The sequence below is a fragment of the Saccoglossus kowalevskii genome, chromosome 7 (genome assembly GCF_978046115.1).
Source record: "Saccoglossus kowalevskii chromosome 7, keSacKowa6.1, whole genome shotgun sequence".
In the NCBI taxonomy this organism is placed as follows: Eukaryota; Metazoa; Hemichordata; class Enteropneusta; family Harrimaniidae; genus Saccoglossus; species Saccoglossus kowalevskii.
The window spans coordinates 32,582,327-32,609,991 of record NC_140647.1 but is presented as its reverse complement, the minus strand read 5'-3'; the positions used below and the strand labels follow the sequence as shown (position 1 = coordinate 32,609,991).

The 27,665-nt window shown below is 35.3% G+C and overlaps 1 protein-coding gene across 1 annotated transcript in view; it reads left to right on the top strand.

Annotated features, from left to right (window-relative positions):
- Nucleotides 1-20,681: 20,681 nt before the first annotated feature.
- Nucleotides 20,682-27,665, top strand: part of LOC144359432 (uncharacterized) — an 80,241-nt gene continuing 73,257 nt past the window's right edge. Inside the window, exon 1 of the mRNA XM_085501747.1 lies at nucleotides 20,682-20,793. The gene's annotated coding sequence lies outside the window, so the exon portion shown is untranslated. The remainder of the gene's footprint in view (nucleotides 20,794-27,665) is intronic.

Sequence of the window (27,665 nt, the reverse complement as noted above, 5' to 3'; positions counted from 1 at the left end):
TGGTCTCCGATTTTTCGTCGCAAACGTGATTCACATCGCAATTTTTCGATCCAGAACGTCTCTAATAAATAACCATCTAACCTTAGTATGCATGGTCAAAAAAATGTCTCCATCAGAAACAATTCTCTATTTTCCAACAGTTATTGACACTGACCACTCAACTTGACTCCACTGCCTAAAATACATTTGGCTTATTAACAATAGCACTGTTATTTTTAGGCCAGCTTCCCCAAAATTTGAATTATAATCTATATCTTTAAATCCTGTGAAAAATCAACAGCTGTGATCCAAACATGTTTGGCAAAACCAAATCAGGATTATATACTTCAGGTTCATAAATTCAATGTTACTAATTAATCAAATACTATTTACATAATTATGAATTCCATACACAAATGTATTGCATATTGTGTTTGTTACCTAAGCAGTTGTACAATACATGATTTCTCTTAGCTGAGGACAGTTGTTTAGTTTACATTTACTCTCATGTATTGTATTTCGACATCTCACCAGTCTTGTTCATGTGCAAAACGTTGCTTGGTAGGTTCAAATTGTTTCAACCTATATAAAGCTATATGATTTGCCCAATAACCCATTCTTTTCTTCTTGAAACATTGAAACACTTGCAGTAGCTTTTTATTTACTTGCTTGGATTTATTTATATGCATTGTATATCTCTTCTTTTTAGTATAGTTTAGAAAAGCATCAGGGTATTATCTACTAGGCAGGCTCTAATAATGACCATACAACTCTGCCTCGCCTCGTTAGTCACCGGTTAGTGCTCAATATACTTTGCCAACTTATCAGGCATTGTTACTTTCTTCCGTTTCTTACTTTTTTGTGGTGCGTTCACGCCCATTTCTTTCTTGGACAGCTTCTGATTTGACTTGTTCCTGGCAACTTCTGCTTTTTAACTGCATTTTTAGGTTCATTATAATATGTTCGAATTCTTCTCTTCTGTGTACAGACAGGTCGTTTCTGCCACAATTCGTCTGCTGTGTCTCACATTTCTATCAGTTTTCTTTTCACACAGTGCCCATTTTGTAGGAGTGAAAGCCCAGCATCGACCAATCTTGCTATTAAAGATCTGTACATTATGCGCAGAAATTTACCAGTAGAAATCGTCTTCTTTGCGAAAATTTGGTGTTTTACTGTTCCACTTGATGAATTTACTTACTACTACAGCTGAAGATATCCTCATGCATCACTCAAGTCAAAACTGGCATTATTGGCAACTATCTAGAGAAGAAGAGGAGAAGGAATTTATTTCATTTTTATTTATTTTTTATTAGTCTACTTATGTTGTATATCCAGATGGTGTTAGACTGTGTGAAGGGGCTGCATGAAATCTCACGAAATTGAGTGAGACATGAAGGAATTTTCGTATTTGCTTCAATCATGATCTTTAGGCCGTGTTATTTAAATACGAGACATATATCTTTTTTGATCTGTTCAATCTCCTAGGGCGTGGCGTCTAGGGCGGCTAAACCTTCATCCCTGTAGAGACTGATTCGGATGTCCTTCCCCAAGCATGTTACAATGGCTAGAAGCAGCCCACAATTTCCACTGTTGGATACCAATAGCTATGATAACCATCTTGTTTATTCTGTTGAGGATTTGTTTACATATCTTTCCTATTTCAAATTGTGATGGACTAATTACTTTGCAAACTTTTTAAAGCTTGGTTTGTGGTGTTCAAAAATTATGAAAGAATCTTTCTTCATGCAAACATTTATTCGATCACCAATTTTCTAATGACATGGCAATTTTCCTATTTATTTGCGTGATTTTTGTAGCAGTAGCATCAGTAGATCTTATGTAGGATATTGTCACATTCTTTGCTAAGTATTTATGGTGAACGAAAATTGTCATTTAGATCATTTTTCGAGGGGGTGATTGACTAAGCACTCATCTCAAAACAAAGTTTTGTGTGCTGAGTACACTAGGCGCTAAGTATTTTTCTGATACCCTGGTATCTAACTCATCAGTGCAATGCATATTTTGGGACAAAAGCTATATGTTGTTGACTATATATTCGTTGTCTACAAGAATTAATTTCGTGTCTTTGAAGTCGGTTATTTAGCTTGTAAGGAAATCCAGTGCTCAAGTTCTGGACGTACAGGTGGCTGAGTGTTCCAAATTGCATTAACTTCTTCTGTCAAACTACACTATCACATATAAAATCTAGCTTTGGTGAATACTTCTGTTGGCTCGATCACATAGATGATTCAAATGCATGTGTCACTGAGTGTTATTTTTTCCGCAGCCTGGAAATCATTGGTTCAAAGAACGGGGCTGCTACTCAGAACAATGTCCACTTTTAAAATAGTTGCACCCTCCAATTTCAAACGTGGGCTATTTTGAGCAAATAAATAATACTTTCATAGCAAATGCTAACAAAGGATGCCGGTAGAAAACTGTCCTCAAGCAGAAATAAACACCATGCTTAGAATAATGGGTATGAGGCAGAGAGTGGTATAACTAGATATAAGAGTACAATATTAGTAGTAACTATAATGAAAATACAAGCTATGTACACATATAATTGTAATGTAGATGTACTTCTAATACACCAAATTGTCCAGAGCCAAATGTCAATAATATGGTGCCCGTGTGTTTTTAGTGAAGATTCTTGTCAACATATGCTACTGTTTTCTCTAGTATCTGAGGTATTCAAAAATATTGTTGTCAATTTTTTTTCACTCTTATGACCTAGGTCAAGGTCAAAGGTGAGGTCAATACGCGGGAAGAGAAAATCACTCAAAGGCCCATATTGTCGCCTGTAAATATTAAGTAGTTTACTGCAAACAGCTTTACATTACTTTTACTGACATGATTTTACACAATACAGCTTTTGTAGCTTCTCGGAGCAATGGAAATGGTTCTGTAACTATTTTTCCATGTGCACACTGTGATTCAAGCTATGAGTGTATCTATGTTTTTTTAAGTATGTGTGTCAAATAAGGAATTATTCAAAATGATTGTAAGGCAAGTGACTCAAGTGAAGTGTAATCAAAACACCACTGGTGCAGATAGCTGTAATACATTTGTGAAAGAACGCATAATTAAATGAGAAGTCAAACTTCAAACATGGAAGACCACTGCAAAATCAATTACACAGAAAATGGCTGACAAGGTGATAGAGTTGAAAGATGATCGTTCTTTATTTGCACGACTACTTGTATTGGCAAGGTCTCGTCCAAAAGAGAATGTTCGTGAATCACTTGGACAATATGAATTTTCTCCCATTGCAAGAGCCTTATATGATTGTACAAGAAAACTACTACCTTGTACAGACAACAGTAAGCTAATGTCATGTCTGGAGAAACTCTCATCAAATGTTCAATGTGTAGAATACCTACAAACACACACAATGACCAATATGAGCCACAACCATACATGCACACTGGCATGGCATTTGTCCAAGAAGTGGGAAACCCATCTGCACACGCACTATGCAACAGATAGAAAGATACATTGAATTCCATGTTATATTCGATCGCTATGATCTAACAGTAGGGTCATTAAATGCAGCAACCCGTAGTTGACGTATGGGTAATGAACCTGTGGCATATCAGCTTTCAAATACGGATTGCAGACGTACATTGGAAAAAGTTTCTTGCCCATAGTAGAACACACAATCAACTGACTGAATTTCTTTCAAATAAAGTCATGAACAATTTCAAAACATCGCCTCAGGTTGCTATTGTGGTATTTCGACACACACTACTTTCAAACAACTTAGATGTAAGTCATCTCTACAGCTCACAAGAAGAGGTGAATACGAAATTACTGCTGCATTATGAAAATATGGAATGACGCCGACGAGGAAGTATCACGACTCCAGCCTCTGTATGTGGTCTGTGGTGGTTTCCAGGCTCCAGCAAGACGTCGACAAAAAGTTGTGACTAAGGTCAAAAGTTGAAACAAGCAAGCTTATTGCGTGGTAAAAAAGGAAAGACGGTATCTGGATGTTTGAAAAATAACAAAAATCTATGTTGCCGTAACTCGATGTTTGGCTAACTGTTATTTAAACTTGGAGGTACTGAATGTGGGCGTTCAACAACAACCAAAATGCATGATGCCCGTAACTCTATTATTAACTGTTAAGGTAGAGATGCAGTTTACCTGACAGGTATTTAATTAGTTAATTAGGCAACCAAGATGACCTCCCTTGTCCATAAAACTATATATTTTCGGAAAGCTTATTGTGTGAATTTTAAAATTTTGTAAGTATTATTTTATGAACACTGTAGTTTGAAATATGCACAAAAAATGTGTTTTTTTTTGTCAAAAGTGATTTAAGGATGTAGTAGAGGTTATTGCTATTGCAATTGCATAGCACATTTCTGAAGTAACATATTCTTTGAATCCCATCAAGATTATTTTTGGTACCCTGTTTCAGAGTTCACATAGGGGAGAGTTGTGTCGTATTTTCTAAAGTCAAAGTGGTAGACAAACTATTGTGGAGCAGCTGGGAGTCGGGATCAACTCTCTAGACTAACCCCAAATACCGATGTTTACTTAAGCGTGAAAAATCACAAAAATATAAAACACACTGTATCTCAGATTTATTCAAAATGTATTACCCTCCTAAACCATCTCTACAATTGTTTTTTCAAGTTAAATGCATGATTCATATATTCGTATAAGAGAATATGGAAAAAAAGTAAATTTGATATTTTCAAAAAAACGTCTACTACATCCTTAAAAAAATTAGCTTTTAAACCAGGTATCTGTTTCCTGTCAAAATTGGTTTACGGGTACATCTGTTTACTATGAAGAAAGTGCCGTCTTGAAATCTGTCTACCAGTTGTCAATTTTGCTGGACAGCAGCTCAAATTTCACTAATTCAAGTTTATGCATAAATTAACATCCAGACTAGTTGTCTGTGCGATTGTTGTAACACTGTTCAATCAAAAACAAAGCCCCGACGGCGTTTTGAAGATAAACACATTGTCAATCATTTGTGAAAATTTCAAAAGAAAAGGTCAAAGCGTCTAGGAGTTCTTTTTTTTAAAGTTCTGGGATGTGCACTAAAAAGAAGCTGAAATAATTGCTAATTTGCATATTTTATAGTTAAGTAAAAATATATGCTGATTCACATCGCCATTGGATTTAATAGAGTTTCACTAATTATTTTAATTTCAAATTTTCATAGAATACAGATGTTCATACAATGCCATACAAAATTTTCAAAAAGTGAAATTTGTCAAAATTTGCAAAATAAACTGCATCTCTACCTTAATTGAACATCGAGTTACAATTTGGACGTGGTTTCAAAGATATGGGCGTGGTAATTTCTGTAACTCGGTGTTCGTAACTCGAACAATTCAGCATCTCGTATTTTAGAAGTCTTGAATAAAGGCTAAAGCTGTCAAATGTTAGATCTACAAAACATTCATGAACTTTATTCAACTTTTTGGTTTGTTTGTTCGTTGATTGTTTCTTTACCGTGGTACTTGTTTTGTAAGAATGTTTTTATTTTTAAAGTTACCTGCATGTTCTTTAAAATGCCATTGAACATTTTTTATGAGCAGCTTGAGATGACAATACCCCTGAACCAGACTTGTGAATTGTAATCATTAAACTAGTGTTCCATGATTCAGGATATGTATTAGAAATAAAAAGGTTATGCAATGCATTTGCGAGGTAATCTCCGCTAATTTTGAACATTTCATTACAAAGTTTATCTTCAACAGATATTCTTTTTGTTTTGAGATTACTAAATTTCTATTTCAATTTCTCCTTGTTGTTCTGTATAAACGCAATTTATGCTATTATCTAAGTCTCTCACAATTTTCCAGAATTGTGTAGGATCATATTTTGCGTTTTCTAACTTGTCCTGGATTATATTTTACTTCTGTAATATGTATTTACGATGAATCGCGTTTACAATAAACCTGCAAATATGTGTCAACGAACTGTAACCCTGCCAATTTACTCACACGTGATATTTCTCGGAAAGTTCTAAGAAACGATATACTTTGGTTGAAAGGCTTCGTCTGGCTGAAATCACAAGACTTATACAAGCCTATCTGTGACTTAATGTAGTCTGACCCGTAAATGGACATTTCTACTGAACATCCTTCCATAAAACCTTTGTAACATTCAAATAAAACAAGACCCACACGTGTTCCTCAAATCTGTTGAAGAAATTTCGGAAACCTGGATTGCTGCGTATCGAATCGGGATACCCATATCATTATTTCGACCAGTATTAACGATACATATGCTAATATTCTCTTCTCCAAGGATTCCGGAAATTCAGTCAAACACCTACCCTAGAAATTCCTGGGAGTATACCGTTCGTAGGCAACGTCAAAAAATACAAATACTATGATAAACCGTTGAGAATTAGCGTCGAAATTCTGCTATTTGTGAATGTATTGAATTACAAGTACATACCTGTACAAACATTTCTGTCCACAATGGAAATAAATAATGGCATTTTGATTATCCTTTAAAAGCCCGTCTGCACTGTACCTATTTTGCTGTACTTTCTTCGTCACAAAATGTGTTCTGAAAAATGTGTTCATCATCATTTACTCTTGACCATCGAATCCTGTACAAACTGGACATTATCGTTCTACAGTTGGGTTAGGGATCCGAATGAAACTTTTTTTGTCACTTGTGTTATAAATTGTTTTCCATTCATTGCACCTAAAACAGCTTCAAGATTAAGGTAGTGATGCTGTTTACCTGACAGGTATTTTAATTTGTTAATTAGGAAACCAAGATGACCTCCCATGTCCACAACACTATATATTTTCGGAAAGCTTATTGTATGAATTTTAAAATTTTGTTAATATTTTTTTGTTATGGACACTGTAGTTTGAAATATGCACAAAAATGTGATTTTTTAGTCAAAAGTGATTTAATAAAAAATAGCTTCTAAACCATGCCTCTGTTTCCTGTGAAAATTGGTTTACAGGTACATCTGTTTACTATGAAGAAAGTGCCGTCAGTTGTCAATTTCGTAGGGCAGCAGCTCAAATTTCAGTACTTCAAGTTTATACATAAATTAACACCCAGGCTAGTTGTCTGTACGATTGTTGTAACACTGTTCAACCAAAAATAATGCCCCGACGGCGTTTTGAAGATAAACACATTGTCAATCATTTGTGAAAATTTCAAAACAAAAGGTCAAAGAGTCTAGGAGCTATTTTTTATTTAGTTCTGGGATGTGCACTAAAAAGAAGCTGAGATAATTGCTAATTTGCATAACAATTCACTCAGTAAGAAGTTTTCTAATGCTCATAATTAAAATGGCTGTAACAATTCCAAATTTAAATGTATTATCATTTTGTAAAAAGTTAAATATAGTGCATAATATGTAGATCCCGTTATTTCTTTTTTTCCACCATGTTTCTTTTTTATTATTTATGTACAGCCTTGCTAAATCTTGCTAAGCATGTTTGACAGAGAATGTTTGCACCTGTTATCTATATTTTAAAATCGTCTTTTGAGTATGTTCAGTCTATAGCCAATGTCACTCCCAAGTGCCCACGAACCTGCATCTGAAAATTAAACAATGGTCATATCAACTTAGTGTGGGTCACTGTTCTAAAAACAGACTCTTCAGGCATTTGCAAAACAAGTTTTCAAGAAGCTGCTAAATAAATCATAGATATGAGAGTTAGGGCAAACAAATAACGGATACATCGGTGGCATTAGCTGATGAATTTAAACGCTGATGCATTGGTCTGGATCACACAGTAGATTCAGCAACTACAGTCTGGCAGCAAAGGTGTAGAATAACATCTTGAAGTGACCCAAAAAGTCATAACAAACAAATAGCGAATGACATGTACTTTCAAATTTTAGAATAAAAAAATGAAAATAATGTTCGAAAAATCAAATTCAAGTGCTGCAGATTAGGAATGAAGTATTGATTGACAGCTAAAATAAGGTTGTAAACCTCTATGATGTTGCTCATAACTGTTTTTCAGCCCAGGCCCAGAAATGCGTCTACACACAACTGGGCTGAATAAAAACAACCTTATATACCGTCGAAACTAGCAAGTATAAATACAGTGGATATCACATTAGTGTTAAGACACGTCAATTGATGATTTGGGTTTGCAGGACAAGATTAAATCATCCAAAAGACACACTAGATGTTTTCTTCAAAGTTAATATTGATGAGAGCTGTGCGTTTCAGTCAAACGACGCAATTACATGTCTGATAGGGCTGTGACAGAAAAGAAATTTAATGTTCTTGAATAGTTTCATAAAACAGTCCTTTCACGTACCTATGCTAATTAAGATACTCATAAAAACACTGGTGGTAGACAGATTTTGTTTTTTCTTCGTCTGAGGATTTCATCATTGTGGTTTCAAGAACTTTATAAAAAGCAAAAAAACAACATCGTTTTAAATTGCCATGGCAATAGATTTAATATTCTGTTTGTCAATGCAGCACATTGTAATAGACTACAACTGCATCTATTTTGTCAGCAACGAAACTGATACATTGTAGCATGCTCGACTTCTTAATTGACAACATATTTGTTGCGTTTGGAGGACAAACCATCGGCACTCCAACAGGAACCAATTGTGCACCCTTGCTGAGCGGTTTTATTTCTTTACTCATATGAAGCAGAAGTTCTTCAAAAACAAGCCCAATTGTTTAATTTTACGTTCAGGTACATAGATGATGTACTATCCATCAACAATTCTACTTTCATACATCCACCTGAACTAGAAATAAAAGAAAATGATATACTCCTACATCATATCTCGACATTTATCTAGAATTTGATTCCATCTCTACTAGACTATATGACAAAAGAGATGATTTCGATTGCGCCATCATTAATTTTCCACATATTTCCGGTACCATTCCACGTGCTCCAACCTATAGTGTATATATTTCACAACTTTTTTCGCTATGCTAGAGTGTGTAGCACATTATGAAGTGCCATAGACTTCTCTAATTCAAGGCTTCTCTAGAGAGCATCTTGCCAGGACATTCGAAAGATTTGTTGGCAGGTATTAAGAACTTGTGAGAAAATATAATCGTACTGTTAAACAGATTGTCTCTGTTGTCATTTGTCCAATGTAGCAAAAAGACCACTGCCTGAATACGATTGATATATGTCATGGGGTCCATATGTCATGCTCTCACTAACTTGTCTGTGTTTGTGTCTCTTTTACTTTCCCCTGTTAGACATATAATTTGGATTTTGGATTAGTATGATTGTTATTTCTATTCCGCTGTTTTACAATATATAGTCGGGAATATGTATTGTGATCGAAAAGTTATATTTCAAAGCTTCTAGGAAATATTTGATACATTGTAGAGTGAATGTAATGTGATGTGGAACACATAACATACTGAGAAAATAACTGTACATCAATACCACTGTACTGTGCTGTGTAATAATAAGATACCTCGCTTCTACATTTAGATACTGTATAATGAGGCAATAAATCTGTTAATCTGAGTATATGAACATCTCTAAACCACACAAAGCACTATACTTCGATACATTCTGAACATTTTGCTAACTACTATTTATCTTTTGTGAAACGTTAAGTTAAATGAAATAGTTTCCAAATTATTCTTCAAAATATATTTCACGCCGGGTAAATATCACTGAATGCTGGTGGTATGTGCCCTAAACAATAATTATGTGACACTATCAGCATCTATTTATTGTTTTCATTGAGTGGTCATGTGTTGGTGTCATCCGGATTACCATTTAATTCCTTTAATTCGTTATCACTGGAACGATGTATCGTCGTTACTGTCCGGTTTGGATTCGCGACCAGTTATCTATAGCCTTTTCCGTCTATTTCCGTAATAGAATTCCATTCATCTCTCAATTCACTCCATGATGAATTTTTTGGTGGATTCGATATTTCCCCAAAGTATTTCTCAACATTAGCCGTCACATCGGCTTCAGCTGATTCCTAGGAATGAAAAGGCTGCGATGATTTTGGGCAATAAACAAAAATTATGTGCCTTTTGTATTTTGAAGTGCAGAATATAGTATTATTAGATTCGTGACAATTTAAAGTTGGAAATATATATGATGATGCATTTTATTATAAATGATTGGGCGATTGTATTAGCACACTTGCTCCTAAGATCGGAGAATTGGAATGACAATTACATAATCACTTACTACAAGTATCCTGCTAGCAAATACTAAAAAATAATGATATTCATCAGATTTCTTCTACACAGATTTTGGTTAATTTCTAAAATGTTGTTTTAGAGGGTATTTGTAACATTTTCTGTTGCAATAAGTGGCATGTTATGTATGTTTTGTCATTGAATTGACCTATATGCTAGAGTTGTGCTGTCCCTCATATCCGAGTCTGCAAATAGGCAGGAAATGTTAACAGGAAATGATAGCACTATAAATACAAGCTACGGAAATAAATAAATATTATCACGTGATCTCGTGATATGATTTGTGTAAACAAACGTACTTTCACAAGACATGCTTTGGTGAAAAGACCTCACCTTAGCTTTGGAAGCGAATATTCTCTTTCTTCTCTATCATATAGTGTAGCATACTGTCGTTGTTCAAACGTAAATTGATCACAACATTGTATTATCCAATATAAGCAGATGGCTATCACAGTGGCAGATATGAGTATGAACCAGCCTATCATTTGCGATAATGCCTTATCATCTTTTTTTATTACGGGAGAAGAATTCTTGCTGTCGCACCCAGTTGAACTTACACAGGCAAAGTAACTGTCAAAGAGGTGAAAAATTACTTATTATTACTTCAGTATGTTAACACAAAGATAAAGTATAATTTATGGTATGGTATACAAATGAGATGTTTCACTCAATTTGGTTGTTCTATTCGGAGGATGGACTGATTAGGAGTAGTTAGTAGATATTCAAACGTCTTTGAATCTTGGCATACGTGAATTGCATGCTTATTTCACTTGAGTTTCCCTCTTCCACATTTGTGTTCAGCAAAACTTGACCGAATATTCTTGTATGCAGAAACCATATTGTGTACGCTTAATATGAGGTTATTGTGAGAATACCGCAAAATATACATGAAAGCAGTACGGCGATCGTATTGACACGTAGTGCATACTTTTACGTATTCTTGTGACAAACTTATTATTATACATCTTTGTTCTACCTGTAATTATAATGTAGTAAGATATAAGTTTTTGCAATGTGTAGATGTTTCCGCTCAGTCGTGCTTCTGCGTCCAACAATGTAAACAAAAAAAGTATTCGAATGTGACGTAAACGCAATGCGCATTTTAAAAATAAAAAATAAATTCGAACGTTCATACAGCGTTTTACGGACAGATGAATTATATTGTTTTTCCTGACAGAGAGATAATAATGTGTAGTATTCACATACATTAACACAGGTTTCTCAAACAGATAAATTCGCATAGTGGAGCTAAGAGGTTTCTGGGCCACAATAGGTCTGTTTGAAATTAAGCGATAGTAGACCATACACATTTGTTATTACTGTGGACGTGTGAATGAAAGGAGCACCTAATCACCAACTTCGTCAGCAAACTTGCTAACGAATTGCCTGTGCTGATTCAAACTGGCATCTGGAGATCGTTATTAGACTAGGTCACCCCATTTTCAATTGGAGGCCAAGATACGTTTAGAGAGGGGCATGATCGGTATATGAATTTTCCGTAATAATTGTTATCGTTGTTGTAATTGTACTTTATAATTTATTACATTTAATAATAGCGCAAAACGAGAAAAGATGCGAAAATTTAGCATAAAGTAACGACTTGAGAGTGCATCCCTCTCAGTAAATATCATTGCCACCATTTGAGTATTAGGTGGCCCAAAGTGTTTCAAATTGATAACAATCTCCTTTAACACAGGCGATTTGTTAGGAAGTTTGCTAACGATATTGGTAATTAGGTGTTCCTTTCATTCACGACACTAAACACGTGACTTACTCGCCATCCCAAAATACCACAATTATCCAGACAAGAGGGGCCAATGTTGCTTGAAATATGGCATTTTCCAGATTGCGAGCCATAGTACGTTGACAACATGTGTTTTTTTCTCTATGACAGCAACCAGTTACCAGCCGCCACAATGTGTTATTAATCAATATTCCTGTTGAAAAAATAGTAGTAGTGTATGTTTGGAATTGTGTTAGTATGTTCACACTAGGCTAACACATTTTATTTATATGTTAAAAGTAAGGTTTTCAAATTAAGTCAAAACGGTTTACTCACCACACCCAAATAGCAATACAGCTGGAGCAAATATAAAGAGCCATCCACACAGTTCACGGTTTGTACAGGGACAAGCAAAAACAGCCAACTATAATATTTCTTCAATTGCAGCAGTAAGTAATAGAATAATTAGGTTAGCAATAGACCCTTTGTTTTTATTTACTGTGGAGCCCAGCCGTTTAAGCGATCCTTTTATTTAACCAGACATAGTTTCCTAATGACAGAAATGAAACATGAACAATCTTACTTATGTGCCTTTTACGACCATATGTTAGTTAAGACTTTCAACTCCCATGGCTAAGAGTAATGTTGATCAAACCAGCCTTAAAGATTGCATCGACACCGGGCCATTAATCGGATCTCACTGCAATCTCCCGAACCAATTCAGTCGCCTTAAATGACGATATCGGGAAAGTGTTCTTGCAGATTTGTCTCGATCCAGCTGATTGCAAGTACACTAAATTACTGTGGTGCTCCGATACCAATAATACAAATAGTGTCGTTATTACATATCGTCTGCTGCTTTGTGTTGTTTGGCGTCTTTTTAAACCAATTAGTACTGAATGCCGCGATGGAAACATTAACGTATGACAATCCGGAAATACGCGCTGTCAATGACCTTCAACAAACAATTTTATTTCATGAATATGACACCGATCTCCTCACCACATGTTTAATCTCCGCTCATGGTGTTCAAATACGAAACTATTCGCCAAATTGCTGCTCAAAACAACAAGGCCAAATTCTCGCTTATCTTGATATTGGAGTTCTATGCAGCCCCGAAAATAACATCCTCGGCCTTTTTTAATACAAATACTATATACATGACAATATTGCCGCTGATCTACGCGAAGTGACCGACATAACATTGAACGACAATAACATTGAAATACACGTCTTAGCATAAGCGTTGTATTCATTAAAACAAGACCTCCGTCGTGGAGTTGCTCCTGGCAACAAAAAAAAACATCGACTTTACCACGATTGAAACTAATGGCTGCCGTGGTTGCTATGCAACTTCTTTGCCTCTCCACTGATTTCAAATACAATATTATACGTCAAGTGTTGTGAACAAAAAAACATACTCGGATAAAAAACAAAGAATTAAAATTGAAAATCCAAAATTTTGGAAGTTCATTAGATTAGATTAATGTTTAGGAGATGTCTTGATTCAATACAGATTCGCACATATTGTTCTAAAGGAATTGACAGGGTTTATTTTGTTGAAATTTGTCGATATTATCATTGCATCGCATTATAGAATGGTTCTGTGTTGGATATCGACAGGGCAAGACATCTTCTATCTGATTTGTGTTACAGAGGGCATATCCTTTTATTTGCTGGCATCTGAGTATGGTGCCTTGTTTAAATTATCAGTGAATGTTTATTTAGAGGAAACTTACTAATAAATTCAATATTTCAAATGTTTGTCAAGTAATCCTCTAAACTAATAGTTTTTTTTAAAGATCGGTAGGTTCTATTGTCATCATATGCCTATTTTTTCCAGTTTACCGAAAATGCATTTTTTAATTTACTATGTCCAACTTTCTTGATTTGTCAATTTTTTTACCAGTTTTTTTTTGTATATGTGGCAATGTAATGCAAGCTTATTTGACTTATTTGATTGTGACCCGTAAATAGACATTTCTGCTAATCACCCTTCCACACAACCGTTGTAATGTTCAAATACAACAAAACCCACAGGTGTTCCTCAAACCGATTGAAGGAATGTCGGAAAAGTGGATTACTGTCAATAATCTAACGTCTCAAACCAACATACCGATCCTATTTCTTCGAGCAGTATTAACGATAGACATGCTAATGCCCACTTCTATAAAGGATTCCGGATAAATTCAGTTAAATTCAGATACCCGCAGTCAGATTCATAATACACCTCCCCTAGAAATTCTTGTGAGTATACCGTTCGTAGGCAACGTCAACAAATACAAATACTATGATACACTGTTGAGAATTTGTGCCGACGTTCTGCTATTTGTGAATGTATTGAAATACAAGGACATACGCCAAGAAACATTTATGTCCACAATGGAAATAAATAATGCCAAACTGGATTTAAACACGCACAGAGCTATTAGGATATTATCGTCACTATTCGCCAGAAGTCATTGACAACAGTGACGGCTTCCTTCGCACCCACGGTCGTCTACATAATACTGAACTAAACGGAATTTACTGCCCGGGAATATATCGTGAAATACTTCGTCCCGCATACATGTTCTAAATATACCGATGAAAATAATTATTTAACATGTTTAAACGAAATGTTTGTTTGCTGATTCAAAAGTTCATATTACGTGTGTTTTTTGGTGAATATGGTCATTGTTACGAGGTCATGGGGTCGAATCAAATATTAACCCAATATACCCAAAAATTGTCATTATCACATGCCTTCATCCGCCCGCCAGTCTAACACACACTTTAGAATAGGAACATCCGGGGATTGTTGCGGTCCAGTGAGCCATGTACAGACCATCGTCAATAGCAACGAGGCGCCGCAATTCTCTGGTAGTTAGCTACTCGGTACAGCGACGGACATCACGTTCAGTGGTTTTAACGGTACTTTGCTTCTGGTGTGCTTCTATAAGACCGTCCACTTCGTCTGGTACTTCATTTTCTGGTGCTGGTCCAAGAATTTCATCAAGATGGCCCCGTCATATCGACCGTAAGCACTGCATAATATTAATTTCGTCTGTTGCATCCATTATCGTCTGCAGGTTGTCAAGGGAGCCGGTTAACAGGATGCGTAAGTGTAGTATAAGGCAATACCTTGCTTCTTAGCACCCGAAGTTATTTTTGAAATTGTGCAATATGATACAGACCCCAAAGCAACGCCACTATTATATTTCATGATAATATCAATTTCCAAAAATATGGTTAAATACGTATGGTGGAATAAATCCCAATTCGCTTGGCTACAACATTTCATAAAATGGTGTTGTTTGTATAACATAAATTACACATTATTTATGTTATACTAACAACACCATTTTATGAAATAGGTTTTTCTGACAGTCGTGCAATATGTCCAGTGAAATCCTCGCACATTTGATCTTTGTCATACTCTACAACCATTCTGGCAATTTGTTTTCCACTGATCACAAAAATAATACCGAATGTTAATAATGATCTCAACAGAGATCTGTTCTATTTTTATAGAATAGCCTTCCCAAATAAAAGAAATTCTAATTTTTGAATAGTTAGTCACTAAACCATGTACACTCAAGCAATAGAAGAGACATGTTGGTGAACTAGCCTTGCATTGTGATTGTTTTATTGTTTGCAGTCTTAAAAACACAATTGTTTTCACAAATAAAAAACTGAAAAAGAAAAAATAATGCAGACCTCATTATATTTTTGAGTGGGCCAGCCAAGTTTACGCATACAAACATACACATACTATCTATATTTAATTTATTTTATTTTATAATATTTGCTCTGAATTCTTTAAAACTAATTTGAACACTATTTCGCTTGATTTCATTGCATTTTTACATTGACTAGGCATACTAAAACTCATAGAAGTAGTACATTGTAATTTAAAACACTTAATTAAAGATGTAATTAATCCAGTAATTCACCAATGTGCATAGTTGCATCAAGTAAGGGGTAGACCAGTAACAATAATAAAGAAAGAGAGGGAAGGAAAAAAAATCCGAAACATCAACTGACGTGCCTTAACTCTAATATGATATTCACTGTATTTATACCCATACTCGGTAGTCTCATCGGTATATAGGGTTGTATGTTCCTTCACAACAAACACTTTCCCAACTTGAACTCGAGAAAGTGCTAGTCTATGAATTCTCATCTTGTTCACATTAGACTTGCCAGGCAGTATCAGTACTTCACACGACAGTCGAGCTGCCATGATTGTCTAGAAGTGTGTTTACGCGTTTCTGGGTCTAAGATGAAAAACATTTATGAGCAACATCATAGAGGTTTACAACCTCATTTTAGCTTTCAGCAATTTCTTCATTTCAAATCCGCAGCACTAGAATTTGATTTCCAGGCTTTATTTTCATTTTCTTATTAAAAAAAGTGAAAGTACATACGCTTGTTATGGCTATTTCTGGTCACGTAAAGATTCTATACTTTTGCTGTCAGACTGTAGTCCAGACCAATGCATCAGCGTTGTCTTGCCGAGGTTTAAATTCATCAGCTAATGCCACCAATGCATCCGTTATCCATCCGTATCCATCCCATGCGATATGCGATGGCGACTATTTATGATACCTTTGATTTTCTCAAAGGTCTTGCACAGTTTTGAAAACGATCCACTATTGTTTGCCCTAACTCTCATATCTAAGATCTAAGATTTATTTAGTACCAACATTTCTTGATAACCTCTTTCGTAAAAGCCTGAAAGTTTCAGTCTCGCAGTACTGGTACTAAGGGAGGTGACAAATAACTTTTCCATTCTTTCACCAATATCCGTGGTACTACACTTGTATTTGTGAATGATGTCTTGAGTTCAGCCTGTACCATTTTCTGTTACTGTAATCCACAGTTTCAATTTCTAAAGAACAGATACTTACAAACATAGTATGGTCTGATATCATCACGGGTGAGTATAACAGTGTTGACCCACACTAAGTTGGTGATACTCAAAGTTTCACCAATGTTTAGTTGTAAATTTAATCCTAAAGTTGTTTTAGGTGAAATAAATTGAAAAGGACATCAAATAGTCTAATTACAACATATCTTTAGTAAAATAGATTACACTTTGCACAGTTTACATGATTACAATTGAAAGACCATCATCAATCATTGTATAAACAATTGGGATAATCTTAGTATGTAGAAATGACACCAATATTAAAATAAATACAATTTTACAATTGAAGAGTTGTATTTTGAAGGTAGGAAAACAAGATAAAAACCCATTTGTGATAATGTTTTCACTATTTTTCAATAGAAATACAAAATTAACATAATTATCATTGTCACCAGGCATCTGGTTCGTATTATGAGAAAGATATTATGTGTTGTAGATAATGGTTTAATCACGTATTTACTATTTTAATCAATCACACGTTGTACACATGTAATTATGTACTTAACTTTCATAGTATAAACTAATCAGAGATGGGTTTTATAGCCCAGAGTTAACACTTCACGAACATAAAATTGTTTGTGTCACGTGACCCAAATCTCACTCTAGCTTTCATAGACGAGTATCCGGGCGATTTAATGATTTACACATTAAACTGTGTGATGTCGTGGTATTTACAAATTGATACAGCGTGGTTCCAGGGTCCAACAAAACGATGTCAACGCTTTTCCTGACCCTGAAATCTGGTGAATGGATCAACGTACTACCATAGCCGAACTCGGCGTCCAACAGCGAGGTCAGACGTTGAACTGGGAAGGAAGCCTGGTGCTACGGTTGCGAAGGTAGAATTTAACACTCCAATTCGTGAACTCAGACTGAAACGATTCGACGCCACACTGGAAAGATTAGGTACCGAACATTCCTACACACACTAGTTAGTCCCTGGCTTTCAGTTATTATACTATTTGTTAATTGCTAGATTTGTTAATTTCCTGACCAGTTTGTGTTTTGTATATGTGACGAGTATGGAATGTCGTTTCTCTCTCTTGTCCCAGGATCGTTGCCGACCTTGATATGGTGTCTACAGTGAGTAATTTCGTATCCGCCACATCTTACTACCCAGGTATTTGCGTTGGTGCGTGGTTAGGATCGTGTTCAGCGCTGAGCTGTTGCAAGACCGTCTATACTATTTTGTGTACCTAATAAACTAGAATTTCCCGTAATTCATGATTAACCGGGTACATTACTGTTCCAAATGTTATATGCATGAAATAGTATTGAACTATACTGGCATCACTCAGCTCAAATTACCCCTGTGTTACACGAAGTAAAAATATTGAATATTATTGGGTATTTTGGGTTAATATTTGATCCGACCCCATGACCTCGTAACAATGACAATATTCACCAAAAAAAAACACACGTAATATAAACTTTTGCATCAGCAAACAAACATTTATAAATAATTATTTTCATCGGTATATTTAGAACATGTATGCGGGACGAAGTATTTCACGATATATATTCCCGGGCAGGAAATTCCGTTTAGTTCAGTATTATGTAGACGACCGTGGGTGCGAAGGAAGCCGTCACTGTTGTCAATGACTTCTGGCGAATAGTGACGATAATATCCTAATAGCTCTGTGCATGTTTAAATCCAGATCAGTTCAACATTATTTATTTCCATTGTGGACATAAATGTTTCTTGGCGTATGTCCTTGTATTTCAATACATTCACAAATAGCAGAACGTCGGCACAAATTCTCAACAGTGTATCATAGTATTTGTATTTGTTGACGTTGCCGGTATACTCACAAGAATGTCTAGGGGAGGTGTATTATGATTCGGACTGCGGGTATCTGAATTTCTCCAGAATCCTTGGAGAAGGGGTCGAAAATATAGGATCGGTATGTTGGTTTGAGACATTAGATTATTGGCAGTAATCCACTTTTCCGACATTCCTTCAACCGGTTCGAGGAGCACGTGCAGGTTTTGTTGTATTTGAATGTTACAACGGTTGTGTGGAAGGGTGATTAGCAGAAATGTTCATTTACGGGTCACAATCGAATAAGTCACAGATAAGCTTGCATTACATTGCCACATATAAAAAAAATGGTCAAAAAATTAACAAATCAAGAAAATTGGACACAGTAAATTAAAAAAGTACATTTTCAGAACACTGAAAAAAAATTAGGCATATGATGACAATAGAACCTACTAATCTTTTTTTTTTTTAAATATTAGTTTAGAGGATTATTGAATTTCTTAGTAAGTTTCCTCTAAAGTAATCATTCACATAGAATTTAAACAAGGCACAATACTCACTTGCCAGCAACACAAATCACAAATCAGATAGAAGAAACAAAAGTCTGTGTTAAATATCACTATTTTTTAGTATTTGCTAGCAGGATACTTGTAGTAAGTGATTATGTAAATGTCATTCAACTTCTCCGATCTTACGGAACAAGTGTGCTAATACATTCGCCCAATCATTTCTAATAAAATGCATCAGCATAATATTTCCAACTTTTGATTTTTACGAATCTAATAATACTTTATTCTGCACTTCAAAATACAAAAGGCACACATTTTTTGTTTATTGCCCAATATCATCGTTGTCTTTTCATTTCTAGAAATCAGCTGAAGCCAATGTGACGGCTAATGTTGAGAAATTCTTTGAGGAAATATCGAATCTATCAAAACGTTCATCATGGCATGCATTGAAATGTAAATGGACTTCTATTACGGAAATAGACGGAAAAGGCTATACTCCATTAGATAACTGGTCGCGAAAACTCAAGAATACCGAATTAAATGGTAATCCGGATGAAACCAACACATGATCACTCAATGAAAACAATAAATAGATGCGGATAGTGTGACATACCACCAACATTCATTGATTTTTACCCGGAGTGAAATATATTTTGAAGAATAATTTGGAAACTATTTCATATAACTTAACGTTTCACAAAAGATAAATAGTATTTAGCAAAATCTTATTGTTTATACTATAAAAATCAATAGTAAATAACCAAGAATCATAGTTTCTGTCGATGTTTGCCAAGTTCATGTAACCATATATGTTTTTATCTGAGATTTTCTATCTTTGAATAAGTGTACAATAAAAGCGTATTGTAAACATTGAAGACATAATATCGTGATAATCAACTACCTGAAAGACAATGTATATTTTTCTTGATGGATTTTACAGTCACCAGTAACTCATACAAAATAATTTATCGAGAAAATGAAATGCTTATTTTTGATGAAGACAAACTTTAATATGACACCACCGTCATTACAGTGTGATTGGTCTATATAACTGTAGAAAGCGGGATTGATAGCAGTTATTTTACGAATGTATCAAAATCAAGTGCTTTGTGTGGTTTAGAGATGATCATATACCCAGATTATCAGATTTATTGCCTCATTATACAGTATCTAAATGTAGCACAGTACAGTGGTATTGATGTACAGTTAAGCTCTCATTATGTTGTCGTATTTCACATCACATTACATTCACTCTACAATGTATCAAATATTTCCTAGAAGCTTTGAAATATAACTTTTCGATCACAATACATATTCCCGACCATCCATTGTAAAACAGCGGAATAGAAATAACAATCATACTAATCCAATATCCAAATTATATGTCTAACGGGGTAAAGTAAAAGAGACACGGACAACATAACTCAGACGCAAGTCGGTTAAAGAATGACATATGGACCCTATGACATAAGATGTCAGGTGTTTCGAAAAGAGTGAGCACTTCCTCCATTAAAATCATCTCTTTTTTTTGTTATATAGTCAAGTAGAGATGTGACCTTTGGGATCAAATTCTAGATAAATGTCAAGATATGATGCAGAAGTATATGATTATAACACCCAACCTTGTTCACAACATCCACTATGGATTCTAAGACTTCATTGCCAATTACTAAAAGTATCTCATCGCCTGGAGATCGGTGAGCAAAGTATTTCATGTCTGTAACACCTAGTTTCTCGAACAAGGTAGGTAATGTTTCTATTTTTTTATTTGCTTAAGATTCTTTGGCCAAGCAATATACTACTTGAAATACCTTCAGCAAGACTTTGACATTCTGAAAACAAGATACTCTATTCAGAAGGGAGGCAGACACTGTATTCTTGTGCAACACGCTTGTTGTTGTTGAAGGTCAGCAGGAAAAAGTTTCCGACTTGTTTTATGGGTTGAAACCACAATGTTTCCTGCAAATGAGACAAAATACAACCTGGCCTTCAACATAAACACACCACCACCATCCTGTTCTCATGCAGTAACTATTGTTTCTGGAAAGAATCTACTCATGATTTAAATGCCTTGGTAGAGTACTCAATCTTTCCTCCTCTGCTTTACTGAACCCAGTACACCCACTTGTGAGAATGGTGTATTTTGTCATTATCAACCCCGGGGAACAAGTCTTGCATGACTTTAGTTGCATCTTGTTTCTTGATAAGAAAGGATTTACACCACCAGAAGTTTGTGGTGTCTGCGATTTACTAGTAAGTACATGCCCAGAGTGACAAGTGTCTTCCTGCTTAGCATCGGACACTGGAAATGAAACAAAGTATAGTACTGGTAATCAAAAATGTGTATTTTTTTCTGGCCAATACTACCGTTAAGCCTATTAAAGCGAGTTAGCCAAACAATTGTAAGCTTTACCATCCTGAGGTAGCATAGCATCTGAACCAAAGGAGGTTCGTGACTGAGAGAGTTTGAAAGAAGGTTTCGCACTCCCAAGGTTCAGCTTTTTTACATAACCATCAGGTGATACCAGAAACTAAATTTTATACCCTAAAGGCAAAGAATAAAAAAATGCAGAATAAAATTCATATGCACAAGTTACCGGTATATTCAGCAGTTTCTTAATGTTTGCTTTTAGGGGGTAAAATTTAGTCTTGGGTATCAATGAAATATTTCATATATGTTTGAAAGATTTGGGGTATTTACACTATATGATCAGGCTCAAACATAATCTATTCATCACACACTGAAAGACAGATAAACTAAACAAATTATCAATTGGAGACTTGAATTCATTCAATACCACATGTCACCATTGAAAATAAATTACAGTATACCAGATAGCATTGTACAACATAAAATGCCAAACATCACTGAATATACATTATTTCAACACAATTTGATTTAGATAGATAAACAATCGGCAGATGTGGTTATGGCATCTTTTATAGACGACCGATTATCTTGTAAATGTATTACAAGGGACTTAATATTACCTTGTTGCGCAACATTGCTTGCTTCAGATATCTTATATTGATACCTTATCCAAAAAAGTCGCCGATTCTTCTTCATTATCTATGAAGAAAAATTATGAAAAATTAAATTCTTCAATTTTTGGATCTTCTATATTAACTCTCATTAAATTGTCCACATGTTCAGTTTTCAACCTATTAAGTTTTGATTAGATTATCTTGGCTAACCCCTCTCTCACAATCCACAGTAGCCATGGGAATCAGGAGACGTCTGCTTATAATTATGTGCCAGATTTGCTGTAAATTAAGATGCATGTATGTACGTAACTCATACTTGCACACTTTCCATTCATCTCTGATTGTGTTGGTATTTATTATGCTGGGGTGCACAACTGCATCATTCTCAATTAATGTTGTGAGCTCATCATCCCCATCCATAATCATACATGTCAACGCTGGTTAAAGGCAAATTCTTTTGGTACTAAGGTTCCAAATGCCTGAAGAATGCCTTTATTTGGAAATTTATTTCAATATTTTACACTAGTTGGCTAATAAACTCTTGTTTGGATTTTCCAAACCTATTTCTGCTTGGAATACCATCTTGAATATTATCACATGAGTGATATTGAAATTAATGATTTTCATTTTGTATAGTGGGCACTTCATAAAGAAATTCTTTGAGATTAGATCCAGGAACATCATTTAACTCCTACAATGCACTAACTGTACTGAGTAGCAGTGGCTGTACATTTGAAAAATCACTATCTGATTTCTAAAAACACAAAGAAAGTCTTTTTACAATTGCTAATGTATCCCTCAAAAATGCAGTAATGCCAATAAACTTGTATGTTTTAAATTTCTTCAACAATTCCTTTGATTTGAAGTTATTATATAGTTCACAGTCAGACTCCAAACAAGTTATCAGGCTCTCAGTTGAAGCGTCTATGGCATCCATAGCTCCGCCAAATGACAACTAACGTGTTTCGAACACAGGTTTGTAGAATTGATTTGATTCCTGTAACACATGTTTAATGTTATTAAGAGAGCGCAATGTTTGGGGGAATCGTGTAAATATTAGTAAATGGAGTTGACAGTAGATGAGCAATGCAGTGAGTGTTGATATAGATGCTTGGATTTCATTCTTGTTGAAACACCTGTCTTGGAACCTATTATGACTGATGCACCATCAGTAGTTAAACAAACCATGTTATGAAGGGATAATTCTTTGGCAGTTAGAGTGTCAACGATACAGTCATAAATGTTGTCAGCATTAGCATTCTCAGTCATTAACTAAAGGCGGAGGAGTCGTCACCTGCGCTTGCGTCAGATGGCCATAGCGTGTCATGGTTTACAAAAAAGTGTCTACCTATAAGCGTTTGTGTTTTAGCGTGTTATGTTATCGTCGCTTGGGACTAAATTCTCGTGCGTGCGCAGGTGAAAAAAATGATTTTCGGGAATGCCATTTTTCATAAACTGCAAATACATATTTAGGTATTGTTCTACAGATACATCAGTACCTTCGTCAATCATAAAAGAGTACAGCTTGCCAGGTTTTTTCAGTATATCATTTTCAATGTGAACAGAAATTGCCTCTCGAAAGTCTGTCACAGACTCATGAGTGTAGGTTGCTATTGAATCAACATTGGAATGCCTGAACACCCTGAAATAAAAACGAGAAAGATTTTAGAAGGTAAGAAACTAGCTTGTATAACACATACTCTGATGTAATCGTTGATTATATTATTATAATAATTTTATCTTGATCAATATGAATTTTGTAAACGAGTAAAAACATGTCGACATTCGGCAACAGTATTGGAAGCATAAATATAATAATATTGATAAGTTCGTCGTCGATATCAATAAGTTTTTAATTATACGGTCTGGATAGTAGGAGCTAGATTTTGAATTAATTGCACTGATTAATTTATTAATAACTAAAGCCACATCTCTCATCACCAATCACACTGGTTTGTATAGTGATCATGAATAACATAGCGATCTAAAAGGCTTTCGATTATAGGGGTAAAGAGATCTTGATGCAAGGTTCGGGCCAATATGTACAAAATAATTATTAAAGGCTTTGATAATATCCCTTTGGTTAAGTAATGTTTTCCCCGTGTCAATCTTTAATTCGCTTGGTAAGGTTGTGTGATTCGTATTGCCATTGCCAACAAGGTCATTAATTATCTCCACGTTTTACCTGAATCACCATGGTATTTAGTGAACTGGGAGATGTTATAGTTTTTCTCGGCTTTTCTCAATAAGTAAGTAAGTACATTCCTGTATCTTTTATAATTTGTAAGTTCCGTTGCACCATAGTTACTTTTCAAAATCTTGGTAAATAATTTTTGTTTTCCCCTAATTGATCTTCTTATGGCTTGCCTATTTTGGTATTAGTGATTTTCACTTTTTTAGTTATTAGAGGTACATGCTTTTTACACACTTCGTTAAATTTACGGTAAAATATTTCACAAGTCTTGTTGACATCGGTAGAGTCTTATATATCATCCCACGATACATTTGAAAGGTCTTGTTTCAAATTAGTTGACTGACGATTCTTAAAATTCCTATAATAAATAAGTTGCGAGTGTGACATTTTAATAGAGAGAACATTCTCAAAAACGCCACCAGTTTGGAGGTGATCTGATACATTAGTAAGAACACCGACACAGGAACTGTGCATTGATAATTAATTGTACTGCTGGTTTTGGTAACTCGTATTGGAACAGTAATAAGTTGGTGTAAGGAAAGGCTTTGAAAAAAAATAGAATGTATCTGAAATATTATTTTCTTTTTAAATATCAATGTTAAAATCAATGTTAACATTATTTCATCGGTAAAATATTAGCTGACACCTGCGTTCAAAGTATCGATCGTCATTTCAAACGTTTCTACGTCCAATCATCAAAAATAAACGATCTTGAAGCCATATGCAAAATTAAAATCTATAGAAAAATACAACTATGCAACTGGGCTTAAGATCTCACCAACGTGTCAAGTGATTATTCAATATCAGACGTGAATTCACGTACTAGCATCCGATTAACTCAACTTGACTTTTTGATGTCTTTCAAATCTTGTTTTACAATAGAAAGGATATATCACGAAACATTGCATCGTCTCAAATTTATTATCTTTACTATTGTTACGTACCAGTAGCAGCATTTTTGAGAGTGAAAGTGTGAAAGCTGTGCAGTAAATATGTTATTTATTATTGACCGTAGCAAGCATGACAACACCTTAAAGTGCGGTAGTCGTCGCGCTGCGCATGTGCGAGATATATGGGTCTCATATAAACAAAGATGGCGACTTTGACTGTTGCGCAGATCAACAAGTACGAACTGAGACGTTTCCAAGCTTAAATTAGGCAATTTTCAAGGTATCAAAGGAGTCACCGTCGATAATCAGTGCAAGTCGCGCCCAGGTCAAACCTCATACTTGTGATTTCCATTTGAAGAACGTATTGGATTGTTGGAAAACCAATGTTTATCAACACAAATGTCGCACATGCGCAGCGCGACGACTACCGCGCTATTAGCGTACGTGCGTCACGGTCATCGCTATAGTTCAACGATACCAGGATATGATACTGCAAATTCTTGAAATTAACATTATTCAAAGAAATGGTCAATGCCATATCGCCATATAGTCCGCCATCTTTATTTTAATATTAGATGCAACCATTATTTTATGGGGAAAAACGGGTCATAACTTGAGGGGAGTTAACACCCATGATTTTAAAAATGCCTTGATCAATAAGAGTCTAAGTTACAGGGAACATCATTTAGATTTTTAGTGGACCAATAAATGCATTTGACAGGGAAATATAAAAACTCTACCACAACAACAATTAATATATATATTCAAGGTACAGAGGCCACCGGCCTATAAGTACAAGTAAGATATGTTAAAAATGTATTACAGAGCGAGTAATAACTGTGTGTGCTAACTAGGATAGTTGTGCACTCCATCTACGTCACTTAATGCACCTCCCAACCACACGCTTTACCATGGCTAGTCCATGAACAATCCAGAACAACTGTCGTATATCTGATAACACTTGGTTTGGACCAACATGTAGTTGTTGTTCATGGTCATTTTGAATGATCAGTTTCGTGACATGATGATTGTGAGAATATATAATTGGATATCTAGCTTGCTGACTGATGGATGTGTTCACTGGTCATCCATCGATGTGTAGAATTCCATTTTCAAATTTAGGATTTATCTTTCGTAGTGGGCTTACATAACCTTCAGCATCTTTAGCTTAGAATCTTCACTCAGAATGTTTAGCGGCCAAGCAAACTCTTTGGGAAATGAGCTTTGTCAGACAATTCTGCAAATACCAATGTTAGCAACTCAAAGTTCATGAACTGTTAATAGGCTTATTTTCAATAAAGTAGATCTTCTTAAGTACAACTTAAACCGGATGAGCCATGCTACACTCACTCGTAATTTACATCCAGAGGAGTATTTATGAAGCAAACAGCTCCACATATCTGTACCCATTGTATTGCTCTGGGTGGTGATAGTCACTTGGACTTTGTCATTGCAATCAATTTCTGGTAGAACAGTAGGAATGCTGGGCCATGTAACTATGTTATTACTGCCTCATTAAAAAAAATTTCCTCGTTATGCATAGTCTGCTGGATTGAACTCTGAAGTGACGTGGTTCCATTGTGATGGAGATGAATCGTCATGAATAATATGTAGATGTTAGAGCCAAAGGTTTGAATTATCATAGCCATGTTGCGAATATAATTGATGACAATTGTTGAATCCATCTTGAATTTGCCTGCTGACCTTAAATTGCTGATGAGCTCACAACATTAATTGGGAATGATGCAGTAGATTCAGACGGAAATGTGCACCCCAGCATAATAAATACCAACACAATCAGAGATGAATGGAAAGTGTGCAAGTATGAGTTACGTACATACATGCATCTTAATTTACAACTGTAGTTGCCATTAATTCAAGCCTTGGCATTGTTCTTACCTTGAGAGGAGTGGCCCATCAGCAAACAGCAATGAATTGTACCATTTGTATCTATCAGCCATAGGTACGATGCAACCCCATAACCTCCTAAAGAGGCATAAGAGAAATTGTGGAGTTCCATTGCATTTGACTGAAACCTGTTGGCTTGTAACATCTAGGTATAGCTATTGTCATCAAAGTGGGTAGTGTCTTCCAACATTCTCTCCAACTCGACAGTTGATCCTCTGGGAATTTTTCATCCCATTCATACCCAACACGATATATTTTTTGTAAGATACGTTTTGTCGGTAAAACAAAAGGGGACAGTGAATCCAAGTGGATCATAGACTGAAGCAACAATAAATAACATCTCCCTGTGAGTCTCTTCGTTCAGTCTGTCACCAATTCCAAAGTTAAAGGCATACTTTTCCACATCCCATTGAATGCCAAGTGCTCTGTCAATTGGCAAGTTCTCCATATCTAGATTCATCACTGAGGAAGCCTCTGGAATCAATGGTAAGATTTCCCAACATTTTGATAGCCATTTTATTAGACTTCAGAAAATCACCTACGCAGAAGTTTATGTATATAGTATTCACAATACAATTGTCACAATTACTTCTGTTGTCATCTGCAGTTCTCTTCAAAGCATATGCTGCACAGCTTGG